Below are 20527 nucleotides of genomic sequence, written 5' to 3' on the forward strand. Positions count from 1 at the left end.
GTGTTACCCCTTCACAGTTGTTATGGGGAGATACAAAAAAAAAAAAAAAAACCCAGTAGATTTAGTTCCCCTTATCACTCATTCCATTAATAACCCTTGAGTACTTATTATGTACAAGGCAATGTAGAATATGAACCTATGAATCACATCTAGAATTTGTCTATAAGAAACATGGGCTATAAAAATAGGCTCTGTTTACTAGGCTGATAACAAATCCTTTCTAAAACTTATCCTACATGAGGTGAAATCAATGCAGAGGTCAAGAATCTCAAGTGGTATACAGTCAAGGTGAGGCCATAAAGATGAATCTCAGGATAGACTGCCTTCAACTGAACTAGACATGTTACTGTTAGAATAGTTCCACTGGAGAACTGGTTGTTTAAAAGACATTTCAGGCACAAGTGTTTGGCTACATAAAGAAAAGAAGACCCCAGATTTAGAGTTACATCTGTTGTAAATGTAGAACAGCTGCATGCGATGTAAGGGTAGTTCACATTCAATCCCCAGGGCACCAAATATTTACATAGACTGGGACATGGCCTGCAATGTGCAGTTTACACAATTGCATGCAATAGCTTTATATGAATGTTTCTGGAAAAAAATACAGACTTTATCTGAAAGGATGATTTATACTTCCTAATTTAACTATCCACATTTTGGGATTTACTTGGAGCCAAACCAGATTTCTGGCTTTTTGTTGCCAAACTAGATTTTAGGAAAATCCTGCAAATATGGGTTTGACCAAAGTTTTCTACTCTCAACTTCCTGATAAAATGGTCTAGTCCTCACTTTTAGTAACAATCTCAGCCCCACTATCACTGTAAAGATCCTAACTGGGAAAACTACTTCTGGACCTTTCTCTCTGGTCAGTGATTATGATCTTTTACCTTTTTTCTTTGCAAAACCTTTCTGTTTTCTGGTCTCTGCTTCAAAACTGAAAATATAGTTTATACTATGAGTTGAAGATGTTAATGTGCTTTATAATCACTTCAGATAACATACATGCATTGGACAAATAACTCTTCAACTCCCTGTCCTCAGGTTGTGGTTTTTGGCAAAAGCATTTTTTTTTTTTCGTAACCTTTGTCTTCTGATCCTCCATTAATCCATACTTTATACCCTCCCTTCCTTACCCTTGGATCTTTTCTCACTCTGACTTCCCCAGGGCTTCCTCTCAGTACACACCTGTAAGTTTAAGTAATTCCTACTTCATAGTCCTGTAAGTTTAAGTCATTCCTACTTCATAATCCTTCATAATCCTTCATTCACAGGTTGGATGAAGGTATGGATTGGTAAAAGCAGACAGGAGAATCCGTGATGGCCTTTGGAACTCCAGGTCCTGTGGAGTAGAGGGAGAGGAGTAAAGATGGAGCTAAGGTCTTTGAATGCAGGTGGTGTGGAGGTAATACTTCAAGTGCTTTGATGCATTCTCATGAGAGTAAGGTGTAGAAGGTCTCTCGATGACTTCAACTTTGAAATGAAACTTTTCTATCAGATGTGTGTGTATACTCTTTATGCACCTGAATACTCATTTCTCAAAGGAGTCATTAGTCTTTGTCTAAGCCCTAAAGAGGGACACAAATAATTTTCTTATTTATTTATTTTTTAATTTACTTCAAGTTCTGGATATGTGTGAAGAACGTGCAGGTTTGTTATATAGATATACATGTGCCATGGCAGTTTTCTGCACCTATTAATCCATCATCTAGGTTTTAAGCCCCGCATGCATTAGCTGTTTGTCCTGATGCTCTCCCTCCCCATATTCCCCAACCCCCGACAAACCCCAGTGTGTGATGTTCCCCTGTGTCCATGTGTTCTCATTGTCCAACTCCCACTTATGAGTGAGAAAATGCAGTGTTTGGTTTTCTATCCTTGTGACAGTTTGCTTAGACTGATGGTTTCCAGCTTCATCCATGTCCCTGCAAAGGACATGAACTCACCCTTTTTTATGGCTGCATAGTATTCCATGGCGTATATGTGCCACATTTTCTTGATCCAGTCTATCATTGATGGATATTTGGGTTGGTTCCAAGTCTTTGCTATTGTGAATAGTGCTGCAATAAACATACGTGTGCATATGTCTTTATTGTAGAATAATTTATAATCCTTTGGGTATATGCCCAGTAATGGGATTGCTGGGACAAATGGTTTTTCTAGTTCTAGATCCTTGAGGAATTGCCACACTGTCTTCATAAATTTGTTTAAGTTATTTGTAGATTCTGGATATTTGTCCTTTGTCAGATGGGTAGATTACAAAACTTTTCTCCCATTCTGTAGGTTGCCTGTTCTCTGTGATGATAGTTTCTTTTGCTGTGCAGAAGCTCTTTTGTTTAATTAGATCCCATTTGTCAATTTTGGCTTTTGTTGCCATTGCTCTTGGTGTTTTAGTCATGAGGTCTTTGCCCATGCCTGTGTCCTAAATGGTATTACCTAGGTTTTCTTCTAGGGTTTTATGGTGTTAGGTCTTACATTTAAGTCTTTATTCCATCTTGAGTTAATTTTTGTATACAATGTAAGGAAGGGATTCAGTTTCAGCTTTCTATATATGGCTAGACAGTTTTCCCAGCACCATTTATTAAATAGGGAATCCTTTCCCCATTGCTTGTTTTTGTCAGGTTTGTCAAAGATCAGATGGTTGTAGGTGTGTGATGTTATTTCTGAGGCCGCTGTTCTGTTCCATTGGTCTTTATATCTGTTTTGGTGCCAGTACCATGCTGTTTTGGTTACTGTAGACTTGTAGTATAGTTTGAAGTCAGGTAGCATGATGCCTCGAGCTTTGTTCTTTTTGCTTAGGATTGTCTTGGCTATGTGGGCTCATTTTGGTTCCATATGAACTTTAAAGTAGTTTTTTTTTTTTTTTTATATACTTTAAGTTCTAGGGTACATGTGCATAATGTGCAGGTTTGTTACATATGTATACTTGTGCCATGTTGGTGTGCTGCACCCATCAACTCGTCAGCACCCATCAATTCATCATTTATATCAGGTATAACTCCCAATGCAATCCCTCCCCCCTTCCCCCTCCCCATGATAGGCCCCAATGTGTGATGTTCCCCTTCCCGAGTCCAAGTGATCTAATTGTTCAGTTCCCAACTATGAGTGAGAACATGCGGTGTTTGGTTTTCTGTTCTTGTGATAGTTTGCTAAGAATGGTGGTTTCCAGCTGCATCCATGTCCCTACAAAGGACGCAAACTCATCCTATTTTATGGCTGCATAATATTCCATGGTGTATGTGTGCCACATTTTCTTAATCCAGTCTGTCACAGATGGACATTTGGGTTGATTCCAAGTCTTTGCTATTGTGAATAGTGCCGCAATAAACATACGTGTGCATGTGTCTTTATAGCAGCATGATTTATAATCCTTTGGGTATATACCCAGTAGTGGGATGGCTGGGTCATATGGTACATCTAGTTCTAGATCCTTGAGGAATCGCCATACTGTTTTCCATAATGGTTGAACTAGTTTACAATCCCACCAACAGTGTAAAAGTGTTCCTATTTCTCCACATCCTCTCCAGCACCTGTTGTTTCCTGACTTTTTAATGATTGCCGTTCTAACTGGTGTGAGATGGTATCTCATTGTGGTTTTGATTTGCATTTCTCTGATGGCCAGTGATGATGAGCATTTTTTCATGTGTCTGTTGGCTGTATGAATGTCTTCTTTTGAGAAATGTCTGTTCATATCCTTTGCCCATTTTTTGATGGGGTTGTTTATTTTTTTCTTGTAAATTTGTTTGAGTTCTTTGTAGATTCTGGATATTAGCCCTTTGTCAGATGAGTAGATTGCAAAAGTTTTCTCCCATTCTGTAGGTTGCCTGGTCACTCTGATGGTAGTTTCTTTTGCTGTGCAGAAGCTCTTTAGTTTAATCACATCCCATTTGTCAATTTTGGCTTTTGCTGCCATTGCTTTTGGTGTTTTAGACGTGAAGTCCTTGCCCATGCCTATGTCCTGAATGGTACTACCTAGGTTTTCTTCTAGGGTTTTAATGGTATTAGGTCTAACATTTAAGTCTCTAATCCATCTTGAATTAATTTTCGTATAAGGAGTAAGGAAAGGATCCAGTTTCAGCTTTCTACTTATGGCTAGCCAATTTTCCCAGCACCATTTATTAAATAGGAATCCTTTCCCCATTTCTTGTTTCTCTCAGGTTTGTCAAAGATCAGATGGCTGTAGATGTGTGGTATTATTTCTGAGGACTCTGTTGTGTTCCATTGGTCTATATCTCTGTTTTGGTACCAGTACCATGCTGTTTTGGATACTGTAGCCTTGTAGTATAGTTTGAAGTCAGGTAGCGTGATGCCTCCAGCTTTGTTCTTTTGACTTAGGATTGTCTTGGCAGTGCGGGCTCTTTTTTGGTTTCATCTGAACTTTAAAGCCGTTTTTTCCAATTCTGTGAAGAAAGTCATTGGTAGCTTGATGGGGATGGCATTGAATCTATAAATAACCTTGGGCAGTATTGCCATTTTCATGATATTGATTCTTCCTATCCATGAGCATGGTATGTTCTTCCATTTGTTAGTGTCCTCTTTGATTTCATTGAGAAGTGGTTTGTAGTTCTCCTTGAAGAGGTCCTTTACATCCCTTGTAAGTTGGATTCCTAGGTATTTTATTTCTTTGAAGCAATTGTGAATGGAAGTTCATTCATGATTTGGCTCTCTGTTTGTCTGTTACTGGTGTATAAGAATGCTTGTGATTTTTGCATGTTAATTTTTTATCCTGAGACTTTGCTGAAGTTGCTTATCAGCTTAAGGAGATTTTGGGCTGAGACAATGGGGTTTTCTAAATATACAATCATGTCATCTGCAAACAGGGACAATTTGACTTCTTCTTTTCCTAACTGGATACCCTTGATTTCTTTCTCTTGTCTGATTGCCCTAGCCAGAACTTCCAACACTATGTTGAATAGGAGTGGTGAGAGAGGGCATCCCTGTCTTGTGCCAGTTTTCAAAGGGAATTTTTTCAGTTTTTGCCCATTCAGTATGATATTGGCTGTGGGTTTGTCATAAATAGCTCTTATTATTCTGAGGTATATTCCATCAATACCATATTTATTGAGCGTTTTTAGCATGAAGGGCTGTTGAATTTTGTCAAAAGCCTTTTCTGCATCTATTGAGATGATCATGTGGTTCTTGTCTTTGGTTCTGTTTATATGCTGGATTACGTTTATTGATTTGCGAATGTTGAACCAGCCTTGCATCCCAGGGATGAAGCCCACTTGATCATGGTGGATAAGCTTTTTGATGTGCTGCTGAATCCGGTTTGCCAGTATTTTATTGAGGATTTTTGCATCGATGTTCATCAGGGATATTGGTCTAAAATTCTCTTTTTTTGTTGTGTCTCTGCCAGGCTTTGGTATCAGGATGATGTTGGCCTCATAAAATGAGTTAGGGAGGATTCCCTCTTTTTCTATTGATTGGAATAGTTTCAGAAGGAATGGTACCAGCTCCTCCTTGTACCTCTGGTAGAATTCAGCTGTGAATCCATCTGGTCCTGGACTTTTTTTGGTTGGTAGACTATTAATTATTGCCTCAATTTCAGAGCCTGCTATTGGTCTATTCAGGGATTCATTTCTTCCTGGTTTAGTCTTGGAAGAGTGTAAGTGTCCAGGAAATTATCCATTTCTTCTAGATTTTCTAGTTGATTTGCGTAGAGGTGTTTATAGTATTCTCTGATGGTAGTTTGTATTTCTGTGGGGTCGGTGTTGATATCCCCTTTATCATTTTTTATTGCATCTATTTGATTCTTCTCTCTTTTCTTCTTTATTAGTCTTGCTAGCGGTCTATCAATTTTGTTGGTCTTTTCAAAAAACCAACTCCTGGATTCATTGATTTTTTGGAGGATTTTTTGTGTCTCTATCTCCTTCAGTTCTGCTCTGATCTTAGTTATTTCTTGCCTTCTGCTGGCTTTTGAATGTGTTTGCTCTTGCTTCTCCAGTTCTTTTAATTGTGATGTTAGAGTGTCAATTTTGGATCTTTCCAGCTTTCTCTTGTGGGCATTTAGTGCTATAAATTTCCCTCTACACACTGCTTTAAATGTGTCCCAGAGATTCTGGTATGTTGTATCTTTGTTCTCATTGGTTTCAAAGAACATCTTTATTTCTGCCTTCATTTTGTTATGTACCCAGTAGTCATTCAAGGGGCAGGTTGTTCAGTTTCCATGTAGTTGAGCGGTTTGGATTGAGTTTCTTAGTCCTGAGTTCTAGTTTGATTGCACTGTGGTCTGAGAGACAATTTGTTATAATTTCTGTCCTTTTACATTTGCTAAGGAGTGCTTTACTTCCAATTATATGGTCAATTTTGGAATAAGTGCGATGTGGTGCTGAGAAGAATGTATATTCTGTTGATTTGGGGTGGAGAGTTCTATAGATATCAATTAGGTCCTCTTGGTGCAGAGATGAGTTCAATTCCTGGATATCCTTGTTAACTTTCTGTCTCGTTGATCTGTCTAATGTTGACAGTGGAGTGTTGAAGTCTCCCATTATTATTGTATGGGAGTCTAAGTCTCTTTGTAAGTCTCTAAGGACTTGCTTTATGAATCTGGGTGCTCCTGTATTAGGTACATATATATTTAGAATAGTTAGCTCTTCCTGTTGAATTGATCCCTTTACCATTATGTATTGGCCTTCTTTGTCTCTTTTGCTCTTTGATGGTTTAAAGTCTATTTTATCAGAGACTAGGATTGCAACCCCTGCTTTTTTTTATTCTCCATTTACTTGGTAGATCTTCCTCCATCCGTTTATTTTGAGCCTATGTATGTCTCTGCATGTGAGATGGGTCTCCTGAATACAGCAGACTGATGGGTCTTGACTCTTTATCCAGTTTGCCAGTCGGTGTCTTTTAATTGGAGCATTTAGTCCATTGACATTTAAGGTTAATATTGTTATGTGTGAACTTGATCCTGCCATTATGATATTAACTGGTTATTTTGCTCGTTAGTTGATGCAGTTTCTTCCTAGCCTCGATGGTCTTTACATTTTGGCATGTTTTTGCAATGGCTGGTACCGGTTGTTCCTTTCCATGTTTAGGGCTTCCTTCAGTATCTCTTGTAAGGCAGGCCTGGTGGTGACAAAATCTCTAAGCATTTGCTTATCTGTAAAGGATTTTATTTCTCCTTCACTGATGAAACTTCGTTTGGCTGGATATGAAATTCTGGGTTTAAAATTCTTTTCTTTATGAATGTTGAATATTGGCCCCCACTCTCTTCTGGCTTGTAGAGTTTCTGCCGAGAAGTCTGCTGTTAGTCTGATGGGCTTCCCTTTGTGGGTAACCCAACGTTTCTCTCTGGCTGCCCTTGACATTTTTTCCTTCATTTCAACTTTGGTGAATCTGGCAATTATATGTCTTGGAGTTGCTCTTCTGGAGGAGTATCTTTGTGGCGTTCTCTGTATTTCCTGAATTTGAACGTTGGCCTGCCCTACTAGGTTGGGGAAGTTCTCCTGGATGATATCCTGAAGAGTGTTTTCCAACTTGGTTCCATTTTCCCCCTCCCTTTCAGGCACCCCAATCAGACGTAGATTTGGTCTTTTTACATAATCCCATACTTCTTGCAGGCTTTGTTCATTTCTTTTTCTTCTTTTTTCTTTTGGTTTCTCTTCTCGCTTCATTTCATTCATTTGATCCTCAATGGCTGATACTCTTTCTTCCAGTTGATCGAGTCGGTTACTGAAGCTTGTGCATTTGTCACGTATTTCTCGTGTCATGGTTTTCATCTCTGTCATTTCATTTATGATCTTCTCTGCATTAATTATTCTAGCTATCAGTTCTTCCACTCTTTTTTCAAGATTTTTAGTTTCTTTGCGCTGGGTACGTAATTCCTCCTTTAGCTCTGAGAAGTTTGATGGACTGAAGCCTTCTCTCATCTCGTCAAAAGTCATTCTCTGACCAGCTTTGATCCATTGCTGGTGATGAGCTGCGCTCCTTTGCTGGGGGAGATGTGCTCTTATTTTTTGAATTTCCAGTTTTTCTGTCCTGCTTCTTCCCCATCTTTGTGATTTTATCTGCCTCTGGTCTTTGATGATGGTGACGTACTGATGGGGTTTTGGTATAGGTGTTCTTCCTGTTTGATAGTTTTCCTTATAATAGTCAGGACCCTCAGCTGTAGGTCTGTTGGAGATTGCTTGAGATCCACTCCAGACCCTGTTTGCCTGGGTATCAGCAGCAGAGGTTGCAGAAGATAGAATATTGCTGAACAGCGAGTGTACCTGTCTGATTCTTACTTTGGAAGCTTCCTCTCAGGGGTGTACTCCACCCTGTGAGGTGTGGGGTGTCAAACTGCCCATAGTGGGGGATGTCTCCCTGTTAGGCTACTCAGGGGTCAGGGACCCACTTGAGCAGGCAGTCTGTCTGTTCTCAGATCTCAACCTCGGTGTTGGGAGATCCACTGCTCTCTTCAAAGCTGTCAGACAGAGTCTTTTGGGTCTGCACAGGCCTCTGCTGCTTCCCATTGTTTTTTAGCTGTGCCCTGTCCCCAGAGGTAGTGTCTACAGAGACAGGCAGGTTTCCTTGAGCTGCTGTGGGCTCCACCAGGTTCGAACTTCCCAGTGGCTTTGTTTACCTACTTAAGCCTCAGCAATGGCGGGCGCCCCTCCCCCAGCCTTGCTGCTGCCTTGCGGTTAGATCGCAGACTGCTGTGCTAGCAATGAGGGAGGGTCTGTGGCCGTGGGACCCTCCCGGCCAGGTGTGGGTGTAATCTCCTGGTGTGCCCATTTGCTTAAAGCGCAGTATTGGGGTGGGAATTACCTGATTTTCCAGGTGTTGTGTGTCTCAGTTCGCCTGGCTAGGAAAACGGATTCCCTTCCCCCTTGCGCTTCCCAGGTGAGGCAATGCCTCGCCCTGCTTCACCTCTCGCTGGTCGGGCTGCAGCAGCTGACCAGCACCGATTGTCCGGCACTCCCCAGTGAGATGACCCCAGTACCTCAGTTGAAAATGCAGAAATCACCGGTCTTCTGTGTCGCTCGCGCCGGGAGTTGGAGACTGGAGCTGTTCCTATTCGGCCATCTTGCTCTGCCCCCCTAAAGTAGTTTTTTTCAATTCTGTGAAGAAAGTCATTGGTAGCTTAATGGGGATAGCATTGAATCTATAAATTACTTTGGGCAGTATGGCCATTTTCATGATATTGATTCTTCCTATCCATGAGCATGGCATGTTCTTCCATTTGTTTGTGTCTTCTTTTATTTTGTTGAGCTGTGGTTTGTAGTTCTCCTTGAAGATGTCTTCACATCCCTTATAAGTTGGATTCCTAGGTATTTTGTTCTCTTTGTAGCAATTGAGAATGGGAGTTCATTCATGATGTGACTCTCTGTTTGTCTATTATTGGTGTATAAGAATGCTTGTGATTTTTGCACATTGATTTTGTATCCTGAGACTTTGCTGAAGTTGCTTATCAGCTTAAGGTGATTTTGGGCTGAGACGATGGGGTTTTCCAAATATACAATCATGTCATCTGCAAACAGGGACAATTTGACTTCCTCTTTTCCTAACTGAATACCCTTTCTTTCTTTCTCTTGCCTGATTGCCCTAGATAGAACTTCCAATGCTATGTTGAATAGGTGTGGTGAGAGAGGGCATCCCTGTCTTGTGCCGGTTTTCAAAGCGAATGCTTCCAGTTTTTGCCTATTCAGTATGATATTGGCTGAGGGTTTGTCATAAATAGCTCTTATTATTTTGAGATATATTTCATCAGTACCTAGTTTATTGAGAGTTTCTAGCATGACGGGCTGTTGAATTTTGTTGAAGGCCTTTTCAGCATGTATTGAGATAATCATGTGTTTTTTGTCATTGGTTCTGTTTATGTGATGGATTACATTTATTGATTTGCATATGTTGAACCAGCCTTGCAACCCAGAGGTGAAGCTGACTTGATCATGGTGAATAAGCTTTTTGATGTGGTGCTGGATTTGGTTTGCCTGTATTTTACTGAGGATTTTTGCATTGATGTTCATCAGGGATATTGGCCTAAAATAGTCTTTTCTTTGTTGTGTCTCTACCAAGCTTTGTTATCAGGATGGTACTAGCCTCATACAATGAGTTAGGGAGGATTCCCTCTTCTTCTATTGACTGAAATAGTTTCAGAAGGAATGGTACCATCTCCTCTTTGTACCTCTGGTAGAATTCAGCTGTGAATCTGTCTGGTCCTGGACTTTTTTTGTTGGTAGGCTATTAATTATTGCCTCAATTTCAGAGCCTCTTATTGGTCTATTCAGAGATTCAACTTCTTCCTGGTTTAGTCTTTGGAAGGTGTATGTGTCCAGGAATTTATCCATTTCTTCTAGATTTTCTAGTTTACTTGCATAGAGGTGTTTATAGTATTCTCTGATGGTAGTTTGTATTTCTGTGGGGTCGGTGGTGATATCCCCTTTATCATTTTTCAGGGCATCTATTTGATTCTTCTCTCTTTTCTTCTGTATTAGTTTTGCTAGCAGTCTATTTTGTTGATCTTTTCATTGACTTTTTTGAAGGGATTTTTGTGTCTCTATCTCCTTCAGTTCTGCTCTGATCTGAGTTACTTCTTGCCTTCTGCTAGCTTTTGAATTTGTTTGCTCTTCCTTCTCTAGTTCTTTTAATTGTGATGTTAGGGTGTCAATTTTAGATATTTCCTGCTTTCTCTTGTGGGCATTTAGTGCTATAAATTTCCCTCTACACACTGCTTTAAATGTGTCCCAGAGATTCTGGTACACTGTGTCTTTGTTCTCATTGATTTCAAAGAACATCTTTATTTCTGCTTTCATTTCCTTATTTACCGAGTAGTCATTCAGGAGCACGTTGTTCAGTTTCCATGTAGTTGTGCGGTTTTGAGTGTGTTTCTTAATCCTGAGTTATAATTTGATTGCACTATGGTCTGAGAGACAGTTTGTTGTGATTTCTGTTCTTTAACATTTACTGAGGAGTGTTTTACTAACAATTATGTGGCCAATTTTAGAATAAGTATGATGTGGTGCTGAGAAGAATGTATATTCTGTTGATTTGGGGTGGAGAGTTCTGTAGATGTCTGTTAGGTCCACTTGGTGCATAGCTGAGTTCAAGTCCTGGATATCCTTGTTAACCTTCTGTCTCATTGATCTGTCTAATATTGACAGTGGTGTGTTAAAGTCTCCCATTATTATTGCATGGGAGTCTAAGTCTCTTTGTAGTCTAAGGACTTGCTTTATGAATCTGGATGCTACTGTATTAGGTGCATGTGTATTTAGGATAGCTAGCTCTTCTTGTTGAATTGATCCCTTTACCATTATGTAATGGCCTTCTTTGTCTCTTTTGATCTTTGTTGGTTTAAAGTCTGTTTTATCAGTGAGTAGGATTGCAACCCCTGCTTTTTTTCTTTTTTCTTTCCATGTTCTTGGTAGATCTTCCTCCATCACCTTATTTTGAGCCTATGTGCACCTCTGCATGTAAGATGAGTCTCCTGAATACAGCACACTGATGGGTCTTGACTCTTTATCCAATTTGCCAGTGTGTGTCTTTTAACTGGGATATTCAGCCCATTTACATTTAAGGTGAATATTGTTATACTTGATCCTGTCATTATGATGTTAGCTGGTTATTTTGCCCGTTAATTGATGCAGTTTCTTCATAGCATCAGTGGTCTTTACCTATTGGCATGTTTTTGCAGTGACTGGTATGAGTTTTTCCTTTCCATATTTAGTGTTTCCTTCAGGAGCTGTTGTAAGGCAGGCCTGGTGGTGACAAAATCTCTGAGCATTTGCTTATCTGTAAAGGATTTTATTTCTCCTTCACTTATGAAGCTTAGTTTGGCTGGATATGAGATTCTGGGTTGAAAATTCTTTCCTTTGAGAATGTTGAATATTGGTACCCACTCTCTTCTGGCTTGTAGGGTTTCTGCTGAGAGATTCGCTGTTAGTCTGATGGGCTTTCCTTTATGGGTAACCGTACCTTTCTCTCTAGCTGCCCTTAACATTTTTTCCTTCATTTCAACCTTGGTGAATCTGACAATTATGTGTCTTGGGGTTGCTGTTCTCTAGGAGTATCTTTGTGGTGTTCTCTGTATTTCCTCAATTTGAATGTGAACCTGCCTTGCTAGGTTAGGGACTTTCTCCTGGATAATATCCTGAAGAGTGTTTTCTAACTTGGTTGCATTCTCCCCATCACTTTCTAGTACAGCAATCAAACTTATATTTGGTCTTTTCACATAGTCCTGTATTTCTTGGAGGCTTTGTTCATTTCTTTTCACTCTTTTTTCCTCTAATCTTGTCTTCTCACTTTATTTCATTATTTTGATCTTCAATCACTATATACTTTCTTCCACTTGATTGAATTGGCTATTGAAGCTTATGCATGTGTCATGAAGTTCTCATGCCATGGTTTTCAGCTCCATCAGATCAATTAAGGTCTTCTCTACACTGTTTATTCTAGTTAGTCATTCGTCTAACCATTTTCCAAGGTTTTTAGCTTCCTTGCTATGGATTATAACATGCTCCTTTAGCTCAGAGAAGTTTGTTATTACCGACCTTCTGAAGCCTACTTCTGTCAACTCATCAAACTCATTCTCCATCCAGTTTTGTTCTACTGCTGGTGAGGAACTGCGATCCTTTGGAGGAGAAGAGGTGCTCTGTTTTTGGGAATTTTCAGCTTTTCTGCTCTGGTTTCACCCCATCTTTGTGGTTTTATCTATCTTTGGTCTTTGATGTTGGTGACCTACAGATGGGGTTTTGGTGTTGATGTCCTTCTTGTTAATGTTGATGCTATTCTTTTCTGTTTGTTAGTTTTCCTTCTAACAGTCAGATCCCTCAGCTACAGGTCTGCTGGGGTTTGCTGGAGGTCTACTCCCAACCCTGTTTGCCTGGGTATCACCAGGGGAGGCTGCAGAACAGCCTGATCTTTCCTCTGGAAGCTTTGTCCCAGAGGGCCACCTGCCTGTTTGAGGTGTCTATTGGCCCCTACTGGGAGGTGTTTCCCTGTCAGGCTTCATGGGGGTAAGGGACTCACTTGAGGAGGCAGTCTGTCCTTTCTGGAGCTCAAACACCATGCTGAGAGAACCAGTGCTCTCTTCAGAGCTGTCAGACAGGGACGTTTAAATCCACATAAGCTGTTTCCTGCCTTTTGTTCTACTATGTCCTGCCCCCAGAGGTGGAATCTATAGAGGCAGTAGGCCTTGCTGAGCTGCGGTGGGCTTCACCCAGTTCCAGCTTCCCAGCCTCTTTGTTTACACTGTGAGCTACTCAAGCCTTGGCAATGGTGGACACGCCTCCCTCACGCAGCTGCAGCATTGCAGGTCACTCTCAGACTGCTGTGCTAGCAGTGAGCAAGGCTCCATGAGCGTGGGACTGGCTGAGCCAGGCACATGAGGGTATCTCCTGGTCTGCCGGTTGCTAAGACTGTGGGAATAGTGCAGTATTTGGTCAGGAGTAAACTGTTTCTCCAGATACAGTCTGTCATGGCTTCCCTTGGCTATGAAAGGAAAATCCCCTGAACCCTTGCACTTCCTGGGTGAGGTGACGCCCCCTCCCTGCTTCGACTCCCCGTCCGTGGGCTGCATCCACTGTCCAACCAGTCCCAATGACATGAACCCAGTACCTCAGTTGGAAATGCAGAAATCACCCATCTTCTGCGTCAATCACGCTGGGAGCTGCAGACCAGAGCTGTTCCTATTTGGCCATCTTGGAAGTGACTACCATGGTCTTCTTTTTGACTGTGTAACTTACCGTTAGAACAGCTTCTCAAATCATCTTTTGATTGACTGCATTTGTAATTTTTTTTTTTTTTTTTTTTTGAGACAGTGTCTAACCCTGGCCCTGTTGCCCAGGCTGGAATGCAGTGGCGTGATCTCGACTCTCTGCAAACTCTGCCTCTCGGGTTCAAGCCATTCTCCTACCTTAGCCTCCCGAGTAGCTGGGATTACAGGCGTGTGCCACCATTCCCGGCTAGCTTTTGTATTTTTAGTAAAGATGGGGTTTCACCATATTGGCCAGGCTGGTCTCGAACTCCTGACCTCAAGTGATCCGCCCACCTTGGCCTCCCAAAATGCTGGGATTACAGGCATGAGCCACTGCTCCCAGCTGGTTTGTGAATTTTTTTTAAAAGAGGGACTCGGCCGGGCGCGGTGGCTCAAGCCTGTAATCCCAGCACTTTGGGAGGCCGAGACGGGCGGATCACGAGGTCAGGAGATCGAGACCATCCTGGCTAACCTGGGGAAACCCCGTCTCTACTAAAAAACACAAAAAAGTAGCCGGGTGAGGTGGCGGGTACCTGTAGTCCCAGCTACTCGGGAGGCTGAGGCAGGAGAATGGCGTGAACCCGGGGAGGTGGGGTTGCAGTGAGCTGAGATCCGGCCACTGCACCCCAGCCTGGGTGATAGAGCGAGACTCCGTCTCAAAAAAAAAAAAAAAAAAAAAAAAAGGGACTCTCAAGCACTTTTAACTGAGCTATTTTTATTTGAGAATGCCAAACTATTGTCTTTAAATTTGAGAAATGTTGGTGACTATGTTTCCCCCAAAACTCAGAGCCTTTGTCTTCAAGTAAAAGATGGTTTCATTCTTCCTGTTACAGTGATTATATATATATATATTTTTATTGATTTCCAGATGCTTTATGATTATTATCTCCTTAATTATATTCTCACAGTAATTCTGCATGAACTATACTGTCTTACCTATTTCATTGGTCAAGAAGTTGAAGTTAAGAGACGTTCATAATTCTTAAGGTCATACACATATAAGTAGTGAAGTCTTGATGTGTGCATAGGACCACTTGTTTCCAGTGTCTTCCCTCTTTTCTCTGCCATATGTTTTCTCCTGGATGTAGAGAATCTGGGAATGAGGTAAGAACGAAGCTATGTGAGTTGTGGTCAGTTTGGGAGATCAGAAAGAAAAGAAAGCTGATTTTTGCCTTCTAAATTCTATTACCAGATATGTAAGAAAATAGTATTTCCAAGAATCCTGAAGTCAAAAGTAATAATGCCTTTGAAATTAGAGAATATTTCTTAGCCCTGTGCTCTACGGGAAGATTTCTTTGGAGGTTGACAGTTTCTTGGAATTCTAATGGCTGGGCATAATGCACTTTGCTCTGTCATGTTACTGTAAAAAATGTGTTCTGTTTAGGAAAATTAAAGGCATTACATCAAGATCCATAGTCTTATGTCAGCTCCATTATCTTGAATCATATTTAATAGCAACCTGATATTTCTAGTTATGAACTCTCCTTTGGGTTTGGTATTTAAAATATGTCTTAAGCCTAATCAATTCTTGTGACTCTATATTCTACAAAGTCAGGTATCTTTAGTTAAATGGTAAAGCAATGAGTGTCTAAGAGCAAAGTCCAGAATAGCTAGAATAATGATCACACATATACACACACACACACATATTGTGTGTGTGTGTATGTGTGTATGGGTGTGTGTGTGTATATATAAAATCTGATAAGAATTAATGGTTCATATATCACAAATGGAATACATAACCCTGGTGGTCATTTCATTACTTGTGGTCTCCAGAAAAAGCAGAGTAGGGATGTTAAATTATATGATGTATGAAAACCAAAAGGATTTCTTTTGCACAGAAAGCTCAAGTTGCAGATTCTGCCTCTGAACTCTACACATTCAGAAAGGGTGGCCTGGGTCTTCAGAGTGAGTTTGAAGGCAGCCTGATGTGCCAGGTCCCTACAGGACCTTCCAAAGCACTCATCTTCTCTATTACTTCTTGGCATCTCATAAATTGGTGACATTAATTATTTAATTGATTAACTTCTTACTTATTAATCGCTATGAATAGAATTTTGCTTTAAAAGGGACCATGTATACCCTATATAATGTATAGTTTTTGGCACATATAGGCATTCAAAAATATTTGTAAAACATGTTTTCTGTAAGTCTTGTCTTCTGAACTAAATTATGAACTACCAAAGAACAGAGTTTACAGTTGATACTCTGAATGGTCCATTGGACACAATAGTGCTGAGCAGAGAGCAGGATCTCAAGGGTAATTTGTTATACCGAGTGGAATTAAACCATATGGAACTACTCACATGGAGGTCTGCCTTCCTGGCTTCTGGCTCTGTGCTTCCATAGTTCTTTGTACATGCTTCCTTTATAGCCTCTAATCAATTCTATTTTAATTTTTTGTTCCTACATCTGGCTGTCTCTCAATATTTTGTGCTAAGAGGCATTTATATCTCATTTCTTCTTTGATAATTTTGCACATAGCAAATGATGAATAAGAAAACGGAACTAACATTATATTAATTGGCTGCTATGCCAGGCATGCGGCTATGCTATGGACTTTAGAGATGTCAATTCAATTAATCTTCAAAATCCTGTGAAGTTGGTAATTTAATCTTCATTTAATAGTTAAAAACACTGAAACTCGGGAGTTGCTTGCCCAACATCATGTATCTGGCAAGGATCAAAGCAGAGATGGGAGCCCAGTTTTTTTCAATTCTGAAGACTTTACTGACTCTTTTACTGCGCTAATCCATTTTTGCATTAATTAATGAGTTAACAAGTAGCAACAGCAATGATAGGTAACAACTAAAGCTCTTGTGTTCATTAACAATGAAGTTAGAATACCTAATATGTTCTCACAGGGGAGTCATTTTCATTTCAAACTGGTATGTCGAAGCAATACCCTTGGAATAATTTGGGTTCCCTCCCTTAGAAAGTTATGTCACCTTTGAATAACAGGAGGTCCTCCTCCCATCTTGTTGAGGGAAGCTAAATCTCAACAAGGTGGAAGAAGGACCTTCTGGAGTCACTGATGATAACCTTCTTTGGGAGGTTTAGTGAGAAGCTTCATTGCTGAGGGAAAGGGGGTGTCATTAATTCTTGGGTTTTAGGAGTTTAAAGGAGGTATTATTCCAGAGAAGTGTGGGGAAGAGTCAGACATGAGTGTGTCCAGTGATGGGTGCTTTACAACAGCAGTCTTTAGACTTGGTCAGAGTTACTCGTGGACATAGTTTTTAAAAAATCAATGTCCACAACCTTAATTTTCATATTTCATATTTTCCTGAAATTTATCTCCCTGAGAGCTTGCTTGTGTTTAAAACAGAGCTTTTTGTCCTTTAAAAAAGAAATACATTTCTTCATCCATCTCAAATCTTACAAAAGTGCACATCCTCCTAGACGTCTAAGGGGAAGATTTCTTTAAGTAAGGTGCCATATATCCTCAGGGATTTTAGTCTTTCATGCATTAAAAATATGTTAAGGTTGATGTACTTGTCAGAAAGAGAGTATTTGGGTGCTGTATTGGGATTTCTGATTTCATATCTATGGTAGGGTAAGAGAGTGGACTAATTACAATATTCACTCAGTCATGTTTCCTCTTTCACCCATCACCTATTGTCAAAGAATGCATTTCTGTTAAGGCAGTGTATAAGGCCTTTCTTGTGTTGCCATAAAGAAATTCTTGAGTGGGTAATTTATGAAGAAAAGACATTTAATTGGCTCATGGTTCTGCTGGCTTCACAGGAAGTATGATGCTGGTATCTGCTTGGCTTCCAGTGAAGCCACAGAGAGCTTTCAATCATGGCAGAGGTGAAGCAGGAGTAGGCACTTCACATGGCAAAAGCAGGAGCAAGCAAGAGAGAGTGGGAGAGATGTGCCCCCCACTTTCAAATGACCAGATCGCATGAGAATTCACTATCACAAGGACAGTACCAAGCCATGAAGTATTCACTCCCATGATCTAAACACTTCCCACCAGGTCCCACCCCCAGCATTGAAGATACAATTCAACATGAGATTTGGACAAATATCTAAACTACATCAGGCAGAGTCCTGGAGGAGTGAAGAAAAAAGACTCAGTAAGAAACACTGAAAACGAAAACTGGCTTTTTTCCCATTTTTTTTCCAGCACTGGTTAATATTTATTTTTATGACCTGCAATGTGCTAAAAAGAAAAATATTTTTAAACAACCAAAGAATTAGAAGTTCTTTTAAGGAATTTGGAATGTGTTCTAGAATTACCAAAAAAAAAAAAAATCAGATGATATTCAATTACATCAACCAATTTAAAAAATTACATGTTTTCATATTGGTATAATGTAAAAGCCCTAAAGCTTATTTTTGAAATCAAATTACAGCATTTTCTTCCAAAGTTGCAGGCAATCCTAATTTGGTTTAAATTTTCTACCTGCTATTAACAAGAGGTAAATTTATGTGCTAGGTGCCAGACCTATCAGTTTTTAGTAGTATATACCTTTCTTTGTCATAAAGTATGCCCTAGACTAATCTATCTTTCATAATGTGACCTGCAATTTACTCAGTTTTTACACTATTTCTCTGAGTACACGTTAACATGTTTTTGAATTAAAAATTATAGTTGGTTTGTGGATTGGTTTGAAAATGAGGACTGGCTTAGCCAACAAGGTTATATGTTAGCTTATCCAATATAGTTAGGATATGTTAATTTATGCCCATGAAGTGACTGAGCCAAACCACCAGTGCCAAAGTTTATACAAAATATACTTAAAGCATTTGAAAAGATAAAATATTGCACCAAAAAATTTTGTTTGCAAGATATTTAATGGAATTTGCAACATTTTAATATTCTCAAAACTTTCTGAGATTAGATACAGGTACCTCTAAGTGGAAGAATAAAAGGCAAAAACAGTAAGTCTTGCTAAAATGAGGTAATCAAGAAAATGGCAGAGAAGCAAATCCTTTTGGTTTATCTGGTCATTTTTCATTTATTTCAGCAACAAGCAAGTAGGATATTGACATTTCCTCTTACAAGACAGTTGGATTAATTAGCAAAAGAATAGAGAATTGGCTATGTTTGCACTCTGAGTTAGCAGAGTAGCAGGTATTCAGTTACAGAAACAGCTGAATTATCAGTGAATCCACTGGCTTCATGGAACAAATCGTTTCTAAATATTCAAATGTTTTGGTACCTGACAAATGCTTAAGCCAGTTTTTAAAAATCAATTTCAATCATTAATTAAAAACATAACTTAAATGCTGCCTACATAGAGGTGTACCAGGCTCTGGTGAAGGGGCATTGCACAAGTCAGACACAACCTCAGTCCTCAGTCACTTATCATTTAGTGGACAGTGTTCAACAATACACAGAAAAGTAAATAAATAAACTGATGTAAGACTGTGATATTCACAGTGAAGAAAATAATCCAAAGGAATATGATCAGCACTGTCTGGGTAAGGACAGCAGGATTGCCTTAGCATAGGCAACCAGGGAAGTTAAAAACTGGGCTGAGCCCTCTGTGAACTGAAGTGGCAGTCCTGTGAGAATCCCCAGGTGAAGGTAAGATGCAAAAAGCCAGGAGGGGGGGATGAACCTGGACTCTTAGTTAGCCCTGCATCTCAGATCATAAGAACAATCTTCCATTTTAATGGGTCTTTATGACTAACACAGACTTTACAGATGCTGAGATTTCTGAGTTCCATAGTTTGTCTTACGTGTTCATTCTGCAAGAAGTAATATTTCTAGAATCTCTACTGCGCATAGACACTTCAACTAGAAGTTTTCCTTCCCTGTGGTCTGCTCTCAAAATTAGAGACAAAAAATACCACTTTTACTTTTGGGTAATCATCAGGTAATAGATGTCTATTGTGAACATGCTGATGGAAAAATAAATACCAAAAGGGAAATCATTAAAGCTTATAAGAAAATAGTACTGATATGTGTCAAATAATAACAAAGAAAATATAATAAAAAATATAAAAAGGAAAAGAAACACCAGGTGGATTTCCCCTTCCTGAAATGAACCACTATTAATAGTTGTGTGATTTTCTTCATTTCTAATCTTCTTCAAAACAAACGTATACACCCACACAATTACACATAAACATATAATGAACAGTGCATTTTTTCCCTTCAATTTCAGTCTAACATGTAAATCTACTATCTCTATATCTATCTATGTATCAATCATCATTTATCTATCTATGTACCATCACATCACTTCTCAAACTTTTGGCTAAGATCAAGTGTAGTATCTGTTCTTATCAGTTTTATATCTATCTACCTACCTACCTACCTATCATCAGATATAAAAGCAGAGAAGGTAATGGCTTATTTGGTGCCATTATAGGAACAACAGATGCCTTGGACTGCATCTGTGATTAGGCCTAATATACTGACCATGTTACTTCTTTATTTAGGTTAAGGCATTAAAAATTTATTCATAAAATAAATCAATTGATCTATTAATAAATAGAAATAATCTTTTTAGAAGGCATCACTTTAATGCATTATAAGTCACCCTGTCCTCAACTAGAATGATCTTTTTATATTAGTCCGCTGGTACAACCTTGCCAACATACTTCTGAGCATGTGACACAGACATTGGACACAAATATTATGGGACGAGAGCAACTTAGGGAGTGTGTGAGCTATAAAGCCTTAATTTTTTCTTTCACCTCACCTTCCTATTTCCCTAGAAAGACTTACCAATTCTTCCTTTTTGTCTCCCCGTATGTTTCTTTGATGGCACATCTGCCTTACTATATTTATTTGAGTGGCAGAAGTAAGTTTCCTACGTAAGAGGCAGATATAGGAAACACTGAATTTCTTAATTTTTAAAATCAATCTAGGCAGGGCGTGGTGGCTCACGCCTGTAATCC

At 39.6% G+C, this 20527-nt stretch overlaps 1 pseudogene; it reads left to right on the forward strand.

Annotated features, from left to right (window-relative positions):
- Positions 1–19861: 19861 nt before the first annotated feature.
- LOC117095558 lies at positions 19862–20067 on the forward strand (annotated as a pseudogene).
- Positions 20068–20527: the final 460 nt, after the last annotated feature.

Source organism: Trachypithecus francoisi, unplaced genomic scaffold, assembly GCF_009764315.1.
Source record: "Trachypithecus francoisi isolate TF-2019V2 unplaced genomic scaffold, Tfra_2.0 Lachesis_group13, whole genome shotgun sequence".
Lineage (NCBI taxonomy): Eukaryota > Metazoa > Chordata > Mammalia > Primates > Cercopithecidae > Trachypithecus > Trachypithecus francoisi.